The following is a 15,651-nucleotide window of genomic DNA, read 5'->3' as shown; positions in this document are numbered from 1 at the left end:
GACCCCTGAGGGATAATCACTGCTTTTCACTTGGACATTGAGCTGTTTATCACAATTCTTTGAGAGCAACCACCTAGACAATTTTTTTTATCTACCAAGTGGTCCACCCATCAAATCACAGGATATTCTGTGTTAGAAGGGACCCACAAAGATCATGTAGTCCAACTCTTAAGTGAATGGCCCACAGGGCTTGAACCTGCAACCTTGGTGTTATTAGCACCATGCTGTAACTAACTGAGCTAAAGTTATGTTAATAATGTTAATGTGGAATAATATATCGTGGAATAATATTAATGCAAGTTTGTAGCCTCTAATACTCATACAGGCTAATATACAACACAGACTGATTTGTATCTAGTACCAACTCTGTAGGAAAGACGTCTGTAGCACACATACAGTAGCCAGAAATCTCAGGTTAAATTGGTAAGTTGTTTAGCTTTTCGTTAGTTTGGTTTGAAATGGTTTTGATTTTTTCTACATTCTGTAACCAGTCTCACATCCCAGTACTAGAGATGAAGAGCTGAGACACTTAGCCACGCTAACGCTTTCCTCTGTGGATGTCACAATGGGACAAGATCACAGGGCTGCTTCAGGTTGTCTTCTACACAGCACAGGCTCCTAAACTCAGAATACCAGTTTCCAGCCTCTTAGTGTCATGTCTCCTTTTAAAAACAGGTCCTGCTCCCATACTAATAGACATGTTCTTCTGGTCATCCCTGTGTGCCAGCACCACCTCTACTCCGATTAGCCAGCTCAAGGTAGAAAAACAGGCAAAAAATTTTCATCATCACCACCATCATCCCCACTTGGAGAAAGGGAAGGGGATTGGCTTTTCAGTCAGATTAGTTTCCCAAGCTGAAACATTCCTAAGGCCAAAGAGGAGAGGAAAAGGACCAGCTCTTTGGGTAGAGCTAACCATTAGATCAATTTGGCTGTGTGCAGTAAAACTTCACCTGTGCTCTATTAGAGGCTTGCTCCCAGGAGTACTTTGACTGACAAAGATCTCTAGAAACATTTTCAGCATGAAACATTTCCTCTGCAGTTGGGGTAGACTAATCAGTGGAGCCTTCCCTATCATGTTTATTGGATTCTGTGATTCAGGCCTAAGGGTTGGTCACATCCTAGAGAAGAAATATAGTGATGCATATGCTCTTCCCAGAAAGAAAAACACTGCTCAGCAGGAAAACCAAGCAAATCTAGTATGCCATTTTAGTTTCTTACTTCACAACACAAAAATTCAATTTTAACTGGAGCAGCACTAACCAGTACAAGTAAGAAAGAATTAGGAACTTTGTATCTTCTATCATTGGCATGGTGTTTTCATGACTGCTATTTCACTAGCTGCCAAGATGACCTTTTTACAGACGGATGAACAATAATGGTAGTCTAACTGTTTATTACAATTGATTGCAAGCAGATGAGAATACTAGAGTCACAAAAATCTAACACAGAGTCTGACAGTGCAGCCAGATGGAAATTCCTTTGGAAAGTCAAACAGTCCTTCACGCAGGAAAATGCTTAGAAATGGAGTTTATTGAGAGGGCATACTGCTCTTCATGTGCAGGTCACAACAGAGAAGTGTATTGACCAGCTGCTTTTTAAACATGACCAGTCCTTTGTATCCCTCTATTTTCACACGCTTTTTCCTACCCAAACTACCCAGATCCATTCCTTTCCCTGCCTTTGGTTTCTACCCTAAACATCCCATAATAGGTCCTGCGTAATCCCTAAATGCTCTTCCTCTGCATCTCATAATGTGTCACCTACCTCCAGGCAGCAAACCCTGGAGGTCTGTGAGATGCTTCAGCATTGACTCATCTTAATGCATTTGTTTCCCAAGCCATGGAGGTGAAGCTCCCCAAGGACAATGCTGGAAGGGGCCCTTCCTCAGTATCCTTAAATTGGATTTTGCCTGACACTGTGTCCCTGTGCTCCACCCGGTTTGTAGAGATAAGCTGATGGCTCCTGTGACGGAGCTGGGGGCAGCTGGAGAAAGTGTTAGTCAGGCTCCTCCACCTGCCAGTGTTTCTCTGCACTACCTTGTGGAGAACAGGCAAGTTTTTATCATACAAACTAATGCAGTTTCTCACCATTACTTCTTAAGCAAGAGAAGAGGGCAATACTGAGAGAAACAAAGACAATCTAGAAATTATTGTAGCCTCTTTCGCAGAATTTAGGGTTATCCAGAAGCAGAACTGATTTGCATTTATCAAGCCTCAGCCATTTTTTTCCTCCTTTTTTTCAGCATTTCTCACAATACTCCCATTAGACAACCCTGACAAAGAGCCTGGGTAAAGCTGAATAACACTTCCAATCATGTAGTAACTACGTATATTAACTTTGTAAAGATGCAGTTAAAATACAGGAAAACCCAAGACACTTTGAACCTCGGAATCACTTAGGGGAATTCAGATCTGGAATCTCAGTTACATTCAGTTGACTCCTAGTCTTTTGTACTAGACCTCTTGCTTCAGCTTTAACTTTTGGATTTTGTTTTAGCTCCCATGTGAGGCACAAAATGTTCATGTCCTCATCTTCTTTGGCACAAAATGGGATCCAGAGTCCAAGAGTTCTTTAGCCTTCACTGAAGCATGACAGCCTAGGAGAGCACAAGAAGATATTTTGATGCTCACACTTGTTGCAGACATACAAAATCTGTAATGGAGTGATTTTAAAAATCATTATAACTATTATTATTTTAAAAACCCCAAACACAAGATCCAACCAACACACAAAAAAAATCCCAATCAACCAAAACCAACACAACCCCACAAACATATTCTATCTCACTAGAAGAAAAAATGGTTATTTCAGCAACTCTGGGCCCCTTGACCAAACTCCAGAGAGTTGTTTCAGAGGCAAGAATGTAATGTAAAACAAAAGCCTGAAGCACTGAAACAAATGCACAGATATATAGCTTCTGACTTACTTGTTCAAACCACTCTTCTCATTCCCACAGGCAAAGTACTTCCATACTTGCACGAAGTGATTAAAATACATCCAGTGTGGGGTGCTTGGTCTCAGGGTAGGTGGTCTGCACTACAAAATAGAATGTGTATATCTCCTTTCTCTGTTTTCAGGGAAGAATTGTTTTAATTTAGAACATCGTAATCTTCATGTGGGTCCTCAAATATCCCCAAAGTAGGAGGGTTACACACAGTATTCTGCAGAGACAACTCAGCTACCCTGGGAAGCAATTGTCTTCACTTGTCCCTACATAAGCAGCACAAAGCCAGCAGGTCTCTGATCCCTAACACTGGCCTGAAGGTTCATACACAATGAATATATTTTCTCCTTCATCACCTACAATTGCCTCATACTGCTTAATCTTCCCTTGAAATTTTAGTTTTTCTTCACAACAACCAAATAGCTCATGGATCACCCATGAAATGACAATGAGAGAAAAACAGAATAAAACTGCTGAACGGCAAATCAGATCCACTTTTGCCATGGGGCACAAAGCTGTTTCTCATGTTGCTTTAGTGAATGAAAGGAGTGGTCCTCACTCAATTTAAATTGATGTTCCATTTAATGCAAAAGAGCCATCCATATGTACACCAAATTAAAAAGACATCTGTGGCAAATCTATGCACTAATTCTACCATAGCCTTCTTGTATCTCTGTCCAGTTTTCAAACACAAGGCTACCCTTCCTACAATTTCATTCATAAATTAACTTCTCTGAAGACCTCTGGGTGTAGATAATTTGTGACAATAACACAATATTACTACACCATTAGCACCAGCAGAAGCAAAACAAGAATAATCATGGGAGAATTACTATATTAGTAGGGTCCTACTGTGTAACTGCTGAAGTCATGCTCTGGCTTGCTAGAGAAACTGCTTATCCATAGCAATCTTTCACTCTGTCAGATTATAGTAGGACTTCCCAAGCATCAAAAGGATTTATTTTCCTTTTAACAAAATACTTTCTAATCTCATCTTGGGATTCCTTTACTGCTTCCATCTGGTTTAACCCCAGCTGGCAACTAAGTACCACATGCTCACTCCTCCCCGTTCCCCAGTGGGAAGGAAAATCTGAAAGAAAAGTAAAATCTATGGGTCTAGATAAGAACAGTTTTATAAGTGACAAAATTTTTAACCATTATTATTATTAATAATAATAATAAACAATAATAATGAGAGAGAGGGGAAAAAACCAAGAAAGACAAGTGATGCACAGATGCAATTGCTCACCACCCACTGATCAATGACTAGCCTGTCCTGGAGCAGTGATAAATTTGCAGCTCCTGCCCAACTCCCCTCAGTTCATACACTGGGTATGATATACTATGGTGTGGAATATCCCTCAGGCCAGTTTAGTCAGTTGTCCTGCTCCCTCTTGGCTTCTTGTGCACCTGCTTGCTGGTAGAGCACAGGAAACAACAGTCCTTGACAGTAACAGCCAAAACATCAGTGTGTTATCAACATTATCCTCCTACTGAGTCTAAACCACAGCACTGTACCTGCTGCTAGGAAGAAAATTAACTCTATCTCAGCCAAAATCAGGACAACATCAAATATTCCTGAGCGTCAACATTTTCAAATATTTTTCAAATATTCCTGTAATTATGCAGGTTGAACAACATAAAGGTAAATCATTTTGGTTCACTTTTAGATTTAGCAATCCTTAAAGATACCCACAAGAAGAAAAGCAAATCTGCCTTATAACTTCTGCTTATCTTAATGTTCAACCCAGTTTTTTTTTCAGCTATCAGTGACTTCTCATACTGTGATTACAGCAACCAGTTAAAAAGGCTGGTACTGCACTTGAGGAAGCCAGCAGTACCTAGAAACACGGCACTTTGCTAGTGCATATTCAGGAACCAATCAAGCACTTTCATTTCAAGCCACAGTGCTTATATGGCACTTTCTCAGAATGTTCATTACAAAAGGCTGAAATTGCTTTAGGCACTTACAATTAACCTGCTGGTGGCCACCTGCAGTCCTACTACAACCTGTCCCAAAGACATGGCAGTCAGAGGAGTACACTGGCCAGACACTTGGAGACAAATTCCAGCATTACACTGGCTGGAGTGGTCCTGATGATGGGATATTTTGCTAGCAACACAAGTGAACTCAGTCTCCTTGAGAGCTTGTTTTCATGGGAGTGATGTTGAGGTGCTAGAAGGATTAATTACTTGTGAATAGAACGGCATTGTTAAGGTTAAGGGCTTGGCATACTTCAATGATCTCAGACCTAGGGGGAGATTAGCAAAGCTTGGGGAGTACGATGTACCCCTGATAGTGGACACAAAGAATGCACAATTTATGCGCCACAAGGACATTCGGCAATACTCCCAAGATAAGGAAGTAAGTAACACAGCCAACTTGGCAACTGAATTGCTCTTCTGAGTTCAGCTCTGCCTGGGCAAAGGGGGAGATCACAACCACCAATTCATGGACCACTGACTCAAGAAACCCACCAACTCAAAAGAAGAGAAAGACTCAGCATGAGTCTTACAGAATTAGACTCATTCTAATTCTAGAATGAGTCTAGAATTAGAATAAGAAGCGAGGGAATCATTTAAGCAATAGAAAAAAGAATACTGATTAATAAGAGAACTATGTAACAAAGTGTCTTTATTTGCTAAAATGTAAAAATAGTAAAAAGTTTTTATAGACTTTATAGACATTTCATATACTGGCTTTGTGGATTTGCCACCCAGCACCCCTTTCTGCACAGAACTGTAAGTAAATACCTTGACTCCGTGCGCAGACCAGCCTCTTGCATACCAGGTGAAAGAACCCATTTTGAGACAACAATCTTGGCGACTTAGATGAGAAAACCATAAAGCCTTGCCTGGATCATCTTGCTGCCCCCAGCAAAGGAGGACTGGATCGGACAGGACTCTGACCAGTTTGATCAGGAACTCCATTGAATCCTCTTCAGTGTTGGGGCAGTGACTCCAAGGTGCAACACTCCAGAGGTACTGGAGCAAGAGCAGAAGTGGGTTGAATTCCTGGACTGGTAAGTATCAAATTTCATTTTATTGTAACTGATCAGTGGGATTGGTACAGGAGAACCGCAAGTTCTGTGTAAATCAGATCAGAAGAATTCATAACAGAGGCTGTGATTGTATACAATAATAACAATATACGAAGGGGGGAGGCATCCTTCTATCTTTGCCAGCACAGGGTCAGAGCAGTGCATAACTAATGATGGGGAACTGGGAAATAAATAAATGCCTAGGTTTTGGAATTGTTACACACAAAACTGTGTGATGGGAGAGAGTGCCTCTCCTCTCTCTGCTGGCAAGGAGCCAGAGCAGAGTGTAATAAAACATTTGTACTGGAGGTCTGGACCTAAGGATAAAGGAGTTGGGTAATTCTCTACTGGCAAACCAGTCCACAATTCTACCCTGTAGCCCTCCGGGTTGTATTCTGAAAAACTGGAATAAGTTGTGGAAGATCCTAAGACTAAAGATAAAAGGAATAAATATTGTAATCAGTAGTGGCCTCCTTTTAAACTGGAGAATAAAGAAAACAGATTGTTACAGTTTTATATTTTCTTAGAGTCAGTATTATTTTGTTGCTGACTTGGTAAATGGGGTGTGGTTTGGTTTATGTTGACGCTTTTATGATATTGTATAGATATGCAGGTATTCAGAAAAAGTGTACATTGGGAGGAGATATGCTGATGCCATGTACTAAGAAGGAGAAAAAGGAAGATTGTATACTGTGGAGGGGATGAGCTGGAAGATGTGTGAATGTTACTTCCCTCCTTTTCTCCCCATATAACATTGGGGTGAGGATGGATAAAGAGAATATGGATCAAAATAAAGACCATATGGGAAGAAAGGATTTTAGTCTTGTTGCAGGCTAGACTCGGGGACAAAATCAACCAGTAATACAGGTGTCTTTAGAACAAGCAATGAGGGTAAAGAGTCTGCCAGTTTTTGTACATGTCCTTTTTATTACTTCAGATTTGTTGAATTTGAAGTGATCTATGGTTTGTATTGAAAGAATCTTGAAGGAATGTATTAGCTCTTGGAAAGTGTCATGTTAACTGAGGAGATATGTAGGCTATACTGCATACCTTTTTACTGTGGAAGAGAAGAGTGGTATTACAAAGGTGAAAGAAACAGATCAGGCTGGGGGTTTGGGGTGTGAAAGGCCCCTTACTCACCCTCCAGCCCCCCCTCTACTTTTGGCCTGGATCAATGTGCTTATTTGTAGGCAGAAAGGATCATTTAGAAGATGTAAGCATTATGATGCTGCAGAATTTTTTACAACGAATGAGGGGGGCTGGGGGAAAATATCAGGGAATCTTCATCACACCCTCCAGTTCCAATAAAACCAGGAAATGAAAAAATAGATTTTGGATTGATAGCAGAGCCATACATTCAGTAAAACCTATCTGCACGGGTCTGCTAAGTAAAGTTAAAGGACCAATTGTTGGAACAATGGCAAAAAGAGCTTTACAGTTGTTCTTACAACTCATGGAGTGGACAGTTGAAGATACTAAACTGAACTATTCAGTTTAGAACCACTCTAAACTGAACTGTTCTATTCTATTCACAGTTTCTATATGCCAGAATGTCCCCATCTATTGTAGAATGAGATTTATTATGCAAGTTAAACGATTGAATCGGAAAGCTCTGCATATCACAAGAAAAGGCATGGGAGGCTTGAATCTGTTTACTAATGACCCAGACCTCAGAGAAACATGAAGGTCAGAGGGAACCAAATAACTCAGAGCAATAAACCAAATAACTGTGGAAAAGTACTTATTTGATTGGTTTGGATTTAAAAGATGCTTTCTTTTGCATTTCAGAGGATGAGCAGAGCCAGACTGTCTCTTGCACATCAGTTGAAAAGACTCATTTTGGGACAACAGGAGGAGGCTTCAGAACAAGAGTTTTCTAACTCTGAAATTTAAAGAATTCCTCTTCTTTACATAAAAGTATGCTTTTCTTAATGGTTCTAAATATTTAGGCTGATTCCTCAAGTAATGAAGTAGAACAAATCCTCTCTGAGCATTAAACTATCAGAGATTCTGGAGAAAAAGGCATCTGTCTTAAGAGTTGTATATACTTCTTTTTTTGCCAACAGAGTGACAGCAACACACGCCTCTAGTGAGCCAATGCTTGTGTCAATAACAGGGTTATTTTCTAATAAAATTTAAGCCACTTTCCAAACAAAAAAATTTATCCTAACAAAAAAGACACTTGTTCTTAAAACAATAAAATTACATCTTGCTTTGATCACATATCTGTTAGCCAGGGATGTGATTTTCACAGTCTTTGCCAACTTAAGCATAAAAATAAAATTTCTCACCATAAAGCACAACTGCCTGTTCTAGTAAGAATATGAGAAGATTAAATGCTCTTACCAGATTCTAATCTGCTAATCTGCCCATGTCCTCTGACTCACCAGATTGACTGATTTACTCTGTTTTCAATTAAATACAGTCAAAGAAGAAATGAGCAAACCTTTGCAATTGTGTGAAACTGAAATAAACAGTAAACCTTGGCAGGACCACAGTTGATAGAAAGCCCAATTCCTAGAATGAGTAATACCCAGCATGTCACACAGAGGAAATAAATTCAGAGATGTGAGAGAGAAGCATGTAAGCAAGACAAGACAACCATGAAACTGCAAGCTTACAGATCTGCAGAAAGGAAAGGAAAATAGTGCTGACCGCTTCATCAGCATGAACATCTTGGTTCAGAGAAGTCTACTGCAAATTTGCATTATATTGGCATTGTACATCAAAATCTCGCATCCAGTTTGTCTTTTCCAAGGAATCAAAATGAACTACCACAACATGAACTTACTGTGGAAAATGGGTGGTTATTTTTCTCAACAATGTCTCAATGAAACAACTGATTTCAGATTTCCCATGGAGATTACCAAGATCCCACAGAACAACAGACTGATCATCTATGAGTTCCTCCAACATATCTTCCAACTATTTAGCAAGAATCTTCCTGTTGATGCTTGGAATACAAGCAAGATCGACAAATTCCAAAATGGAATTCATCATCAAATTGAAGAATTGGAGACATGTCTGTCAGAAGAGCAATCAAAACTAAGAAACAACTTTCAAACATGGATCCTAAAAAGCTCTATATACAGCATAAAAAAGTACTTTAAAAGAATCACCAGTTTCCTACAAGATAAGCAATACAGCCACTGTTCCTGGGAAGCAGTTAAAATGGAACTGAGAATGTGTTACATAATTTTTGACAGTCTTATGAAAAAAAAACCTACATAAAGAGGTAAAATCTTCTATGTTTTGTTTCTTTTTAAGAACACAATAATTTTCCCCTTATTGATAGGTTTTCAATTTCCACATTTTAATAATTTTCAAACTGATAACTGGGGCTTGTTTTCAAAAAATATTCAGTTAAACATGTAGAGTACTCAATTGAAGGGGCACTTGGTACCACCACTTCTGTAGAAGACAAGATCTTTAGAAGTGTAAGTGAATATTGCTCCTGTATTCTCTCTTTGCACTATAAAAAAAGGTTTTGCAGTCTTTCCACAGAATAAGACAATAGTTTTACAACCAGAAAAATTTGCACATGGACACTTCCTAGATTTTATTTTTGCATTACTTCACTAATTCAAAAAAAAGTACAAGATGTAGACATGCATAGGGAAGACAGATCTTCCTGCAGCCTTGTACACTACAGAGATCTTGAATTACAAAACAGATGACAATGTAACATAGACCTTTTCAAACTAAAAAATAATGACAGGTAGTCCTTCTAAGCAAGAAAAGTCAATTCCCAGCTTTGATCCTTATTTTGCAAGTACAGTTATCTCTATATCCTATGGAGATATATTTATATATATATATATAATATATATATGCACATAAATTTATATACAGATTTACAGCATATTCAATAGCTACAGCACAGATTTTCAGAATATGATAATTCACAATGCTATGTAAAATATTTATCTGTTCTATGTACTTTAAGTTCATATGCAAACGAGATTAATCTGAAAAGAATTACTATATGGACGCAGATGCTAACAAATTTCTTTCATTCCTCTCTCACCTTTCTTCCCTTCATTCAGGATGAAGCAAGCAGTACTTCAGGTTATTATTTTCATCAGTTTAACTATTACTCAAGATACCCTGAATATTCTGAGTCTCAGTACCACTCTCTATACATCAGAAGACTGGATGAGTTCTGACACGAATATTTTTATCATAAATGAACTGTGTCAAATTTGAATGTAAGAGGAAAAGAGTTAAAATATTTCTGAGACTTCTGGGACTGGGGAAGAAAAAGGGATTACTCTGAGGAGAAAACATTCGGCGTACTGTTACCATCATCTGAGGACAGAATCTCAACATTTTGCCTGAGAAGTTTCAGGGCTGGACAGCAACTCTGGTCCCATGCCTTTCCTTCATTCAAATGAAATATATATCTATAAATCCCTTCCCATTTAGCTATTATAATGGAATGGTATTATTATTCCTGGTTCCAGGAACACAACAACAAGATACTTACAACTGCCTAATTTTAGGCATTTAAGTTAGATATTGGGCTAGAGAGATCAGGTCCCCCAGCTTCCCTCTCACGTGCTCCTGTTTTACAGAAACGTGGGAGGAGGGAATGGGTTTCAGACTCCTGAATATAATTCTACTTTCAATCACCAACATTATAGCTCTGTTCTTAACTGGCTTTTTAGGGAACATATGATCGGATTGGAACACAGGTAATGTTATATTTCCAAAAACCTCGTTAATCAATCTCTGGAATCTGTTTTATTAATTTAAACACTTTGCAACTATGTTGACACCACAGTGACTTTTGATGGCAGCAAAATATGTTCAAGCACACTTAAATCTGAATTTATTTTTTTTTAACTTGCTGCTTTTAATATATGGTTACTGTGGGGAAGTAACATTGCCCAGTTTTGGATATCAAGCTTAAGCAAGCTGATGAACTGAAGCTCGTGAACTTGAGGTCTCCCTATGTGTAATGCACCACACAAGACGATGTCAGGTTGCATGTACCTATATCTATGCTGGATATCCTTCTCTTTGCTCAAATGTCCACTTAGATTCCAGTCTCTGAAAGGCTAAGAATCGGAACAGACTTCAGCAGATACAATTGATGACAACCTTCCATATCCTACTAGATTCTATCAGTTCTTCATAAGATCACACCGTGTTTTGGTTAGGTAATGACAGCACTATGAGTGAAAAAAAAACCATCTCTGGACAGTGTGGAAACATTAACTTCCTTCATCTGCACTTCTGGGGAGGTATTCCATCAATCTAAAGCAGATATGCCTATTAAGTCATGCATTCTTTACTGTAAATTGCGACTTACATTTCAAAATGCATGGGTTTTTTTGAAGGGGAGAAATAGAGACCTCATTAGGTAATAATTGGGAGTATCCAGGTAAGCTTAACCTACTGATATCAACTAAGCATTTACAGGGAACGAGTTTAAGAACTGCCTATGCTAGCTCTCTGCACAAAATCTCTTTTACAAGTTGAAATTAATTGCATCTTATAGAAGAAAAAAGAAGTAATTGTAATAAACACTATTTTCATATTTCTCACATGGAATTCAGTGTTAACCCTCAATGAGGACACATATGCAACTTTTTCTTCCTATGGAAGGAGTTGCACTTTCTGAGACCGAATAAGGTCTTCTACTATTTCAAGTCAAACAACTTTAAATCTTGACTGTTTTTCCTTACACAAGTACTTAGAAATGAAGTACTGCACTTTTCTATGAAAAAAATTTAGACTGCTGTTGTTACATGTAACTATTACAATTAAATTTTTGTAACGTTTGTAACTTTGAGTCATTACTGTGACTGGAGACCCAAAGAAACAAAAGCACGACTGTACAAGAACACATCTGCTTTTTCAAGTTTTTTAGTTTGTTAGTTTTGATATCCCTGTGGATAAACACCACTTCAATGTCTACCTTAATGAGGCACTCTAATATCATGCTAGTGGATGTAACAACAAAGGCAGGAAAAAAAGACACTAAAATGAGAAAATAAAAATGGTATTCAAAACTCTTAGAATTTTCACAGTGATTCAAATCCACTCAAAATTTCTTTAAAGAAAAAGTGACTATATTTCAATATCCTCTAAGTGGACAACACAGAATAACAGTGAGCAAAACCTCTTCTCTTCTTGACTGGTCCAAACTCTTTTAAAAAAGAGCCTCTCAGTTATTCTGTGTATGACTGACTCATCTTCAGGCATACCTGCAGTTCATTTGTAAGCATTTTTCCTTTAATATATTAATACGCTAATTATCCATCACCAAAGCAGCTTAGTGGAGTAGTAAGGTGATAATTTCTCTGGAAATAAATTTAATTCTACAGTAGTTAGCATTAAAATTCCAGTTATATGTTACTCATTTCAGCTTTCTCTCTCCACCTTATCTGCACAGGCCTACCTAAGCCCCTGGCTCAGAAGAGGCTCACAAGATACTTATCTGTCAAAGGTACTACTGAAGCACCTAATCAATCCCGAGATAATACCCTAAAACAGAAGAATGAAAGTAACATTGTGTTTTGACTATAAAATATTCCATCTGAGATCTGTTTACCAAACTAGCGATAAAGACTGAATATTAAACAAAGTAACATATTTTTCCCTGTAACATTTTTAAACAATTGTTGTTCCAAAGCACTCTGTGATCCCAGTTCTAAGTGCACTTGGACCTCTCTGCTTCTCTGACCCAACAATGCCAAGTACTTTGCTGGCAGTTGATAAAAAAACATTTATCAGCAGAGAAATACCAGCAAAGGAGCTGAAGTGATTTGGTCCAGTCCCAAGTTCCACATCACTCACTAATGCACTCTAAGCAGCACCAGCTACTACCCCAACACACAAGCAGACTGAATAAAATCATCATTCCAAGATACTTGATGACAAGCAACATCACACTATTCTGCACCCACCTCATTTTCTCTTTAGCACTTTCTGGAACTCAGTATTGCTTGACTGTACCTGGTCTACCTTGTATTCCTCTTCTTTCTACCCTACACCCCTCTTTCAGATGTGCAGGCTCTCTGTTAAAAAAGAACAGTTGTCTCCCTTTTTATTTTTTTGTGCCAGGAATGCTCTTTTCTCTGCCCCATGACATGGAGAAGTACAACTGTCGCAATTGTTGGTCCACTCAGAGGACCAAATCTTGAGTAACATGCTTTGCTGTGGAAAGGGGGGAAACAGGCTCCCCTCTATTTACCACAGCACATCTCCAGTCTGAGATGTCCAGAGGATTTTCTCACAAATATCCTCTGTTATATACAGATTATATCTGTGTTTAAAGTACAGCTAAATGACTTGAAGAACAGAAACACAATCCTGTTGTTTATACAAGAAATCACTGCAATCTAAGCATGGGTGGGAAGGATCCTCAAATACACTTTATACCCGATAATCATCCAGCTAACTTGTTCTTGTTCCACCCTGGTTTAGGACACGCACCTGCATCAATCAGAATATTTTGCTTATGAGAGCTGCCCACAAGCAGCCCCAGAACAGGTTGATTTGCCCATCAAAATGGGAGCAGGAAGGCCCCTACATCTTTAAATGTCAGCTGGCAGTGGTCTTGCCAGAAGAAAGAGAGATGACCTGCAGGGTCAATTAGTTTCAAGTAGGACTCTCCAAGAGCCTCTGCCAACCAGTATTGCTCTATGTTTGCACTGCAGTTTTTCTTTTTTAAGCCAACAGCGCACACCTCTAGGGTTTGCTACTCCTTGCACCAGCCATTACTCATTTCTCCATAACAAGCCCTGGGTCAGCCTCTGAGAAACCAGCTGTCAGATCATCACATTTTGATGCTGCAAAGACTTTCAGAAATTTCAAAAAATGAGTTTCAATAGTGAACAAGGAGTTTAACACAAACCATTTTTCCTTGAGCAACCTTGCAAACTGAAAGCAAAATCAGCACCCTGAGCCTGTCTCGCCGCAACTAATAGATCAGGCAGATCAGGTGCATGGCAGGTTTCTTGACAGACTAACTTCGCCCCTAAGATTAAAGGAACTGTGGGAAAATTGACATTTTTAACAAGCTGCGTCTCAGCGTTTGCCACGCCAGAACACAAGCTCCCGGCCCGTGGTGCTGAGTCTCCCATCCCTCTGCTCAGCACGAGTACAACAGGACCAGCACGCAGGGCTCGGACCTCGCCTCCCTGTGCCAGGGCACGGTGCAGGAGGGCGGCAGGAGCCTCTGCGCCCAGCCTGGGGGCGGCTCGTCCCGCTCGCTCCCGGCTCCCGCCGTGCGGCAACAGGTCCGCAGAGCCCGCCGCTCACAGGCGAGACCGAGCCGACTCCTGAAGCTCTGCCGGGAAGCACGCAGCGACCCACCTCTAGGAGACGGGCTGGGGAGGGGAAAAAGGAGAGCACTTCGGAAAGCGCATCTTCGTGCGGGCTGCGGGCCAGCCGGGGGCTGCGCGAGCCCAGCGCGCTCGCAGGCACCGTCCCGTCCCCTCGCACGGCGCCCACCTGCCGCTCCAGCCGGGACCGGGGCGCGTCCCGCCCCGCCACCTCCTGAGGCCGGCAGGGCAGCGGGAGCCCCTTCCCGGCGGGGGTGGACACCGGCCGCGCTCCCGAGCCCGGCAGGCCGGGCCGCCTCCCCGTGGGGTCGGGAGGAGCTGGGGAGCGAAGCCGGAGGGACACTTCTCCTCGGACTGAGCGGAAAAGGGAACGGGCGAACGCGTCCCGCTCCCGGCGGGAAGTTTGCAGGCGGCGGGACCGACCCCTCCCCACTCCCTCGAGTGCGCCGCCCCGACCCACTGCCGCCGCCGTACCTCCCACCGCTCCGGGCGCCGTCGCTGCCCCTCCAGGTGCCTCGCTCGCAGGACAGCCAGGGAAAGGACGCCACAGTCCGGCACGGCTCTCCCGCGTTCCGCCAGCCCCGGCGGTGGCGCGGCGCTGCCCCGCCGAGCTCGGCTGTGCCCGACGCGGCTGTGCCCGGCCCGGCGCTGTCCGCCCCCGCCCCGCCCCGAGCGCCTCCCCCGGCCCGCGCTCCCGCGGCGCAGGGCGGCCCCTGGCGGCCCCGGCGGCGGCGCGGACATGGCGGCGCCGCGCACCTGCCCTGCCGGGAGGCGCGAACACGGGCCCGGCAGCGGCTCCGCTCCGCGCCCGGGGTGCCCCGAGGCCTCCCAGCCCATGCCACGGCGGCACACTCCCCTGCGGCCACATCCGAAGGGCAACCCCCGTCCCTGCAGAAGCACAGAATGGCCTGAATTGGAACGGACCCACAGGGATCATCGAGTCCAACTCCTGGCCCTGCCCAGGACACTTCCCTGGGGAGCCTTTTCCAGTGCCCAGTAACCCTCTGGGTAAAGAACCTTTTCCTGACACCCAACCTAAACGTCCCGTGACTCAGCTTCATGCTATTTCCTCGAGTCCTGTCACTGGTCACAAGGGTGAAGAGATCTGTACCTGGCCCTCTGCTTCCCCTTGTGAGGATGTTGAAGACCACAGTGAGGTCTCCCTTCAGTCTCCTCCAGGATGAACAGACCAAGTGACCTCAGCCACTCATGCAGCTTCCCCTGCAGACAATTCACCATTCTCATTGCCGTCCTTTGGACCCTCTCTAATACTTTAATATTTTTCTTATATTATGGTAGCCAAAACTGCACAAAGGACTCAAGGTGAGGCCTAACCAGCACAGAGCAGAGGAGGAGAATCACTTCCCAC

The 15,651-nt window shown here is 42.0% G+C and overlaps 1 protein-coding gene across 8 annotated transcripts in view; it reads right to left on the bottom strand.

Annotated features, from left to right (window-relative positions):
• The window catches only part of MOB3B (MOB kinase activator 3B), a 92,189-nt gene extending 77,290 nt beyond the window's left edge, over window positions 1-14,899 (bottom strand). For 7 of the 8 annotated variants that reach the window (XR_005563229.1, XR_003539625.2, XM_039380409.1 and 4 more), the window contains exon 1: window positions 14,757-14,899. The gene's annotated coding sequence lies outside the window, so the exon portion shown is untranslated. Of the gene's footprint in view, window positions 1-14,313; window positions 14,332-14,756 lie in introns of those variants that run through there. The other variant, XM_039380411.1, reaches the window with a different exon arrangement.
• Window positions 14,900-15,651: the final 752 nt, after the last annotated feature.

This window comes from Pipra filicauda, unplaced genomic scaffold (assembly GCF_003945595.2).
Source record: "Pipra filicauda isolate LSUMZ 115617 unplaced genomic scaffold, ASM394559v2 scaffold194_size2289513_pilon, whole genome shotgun sequence".
In the NCBI taxonomy this organism is placed as follows: Eukaryota; Metazoa; Chordata; class Aves; order Passeriformes; family Pipridae; genus Pipra; species Pipra filicauda.
The sequence above is the reverse complement of the archived record's forward strand: the minus strand, read 5'-3'. Positions and strand labels throughout refer to the sequence as shown.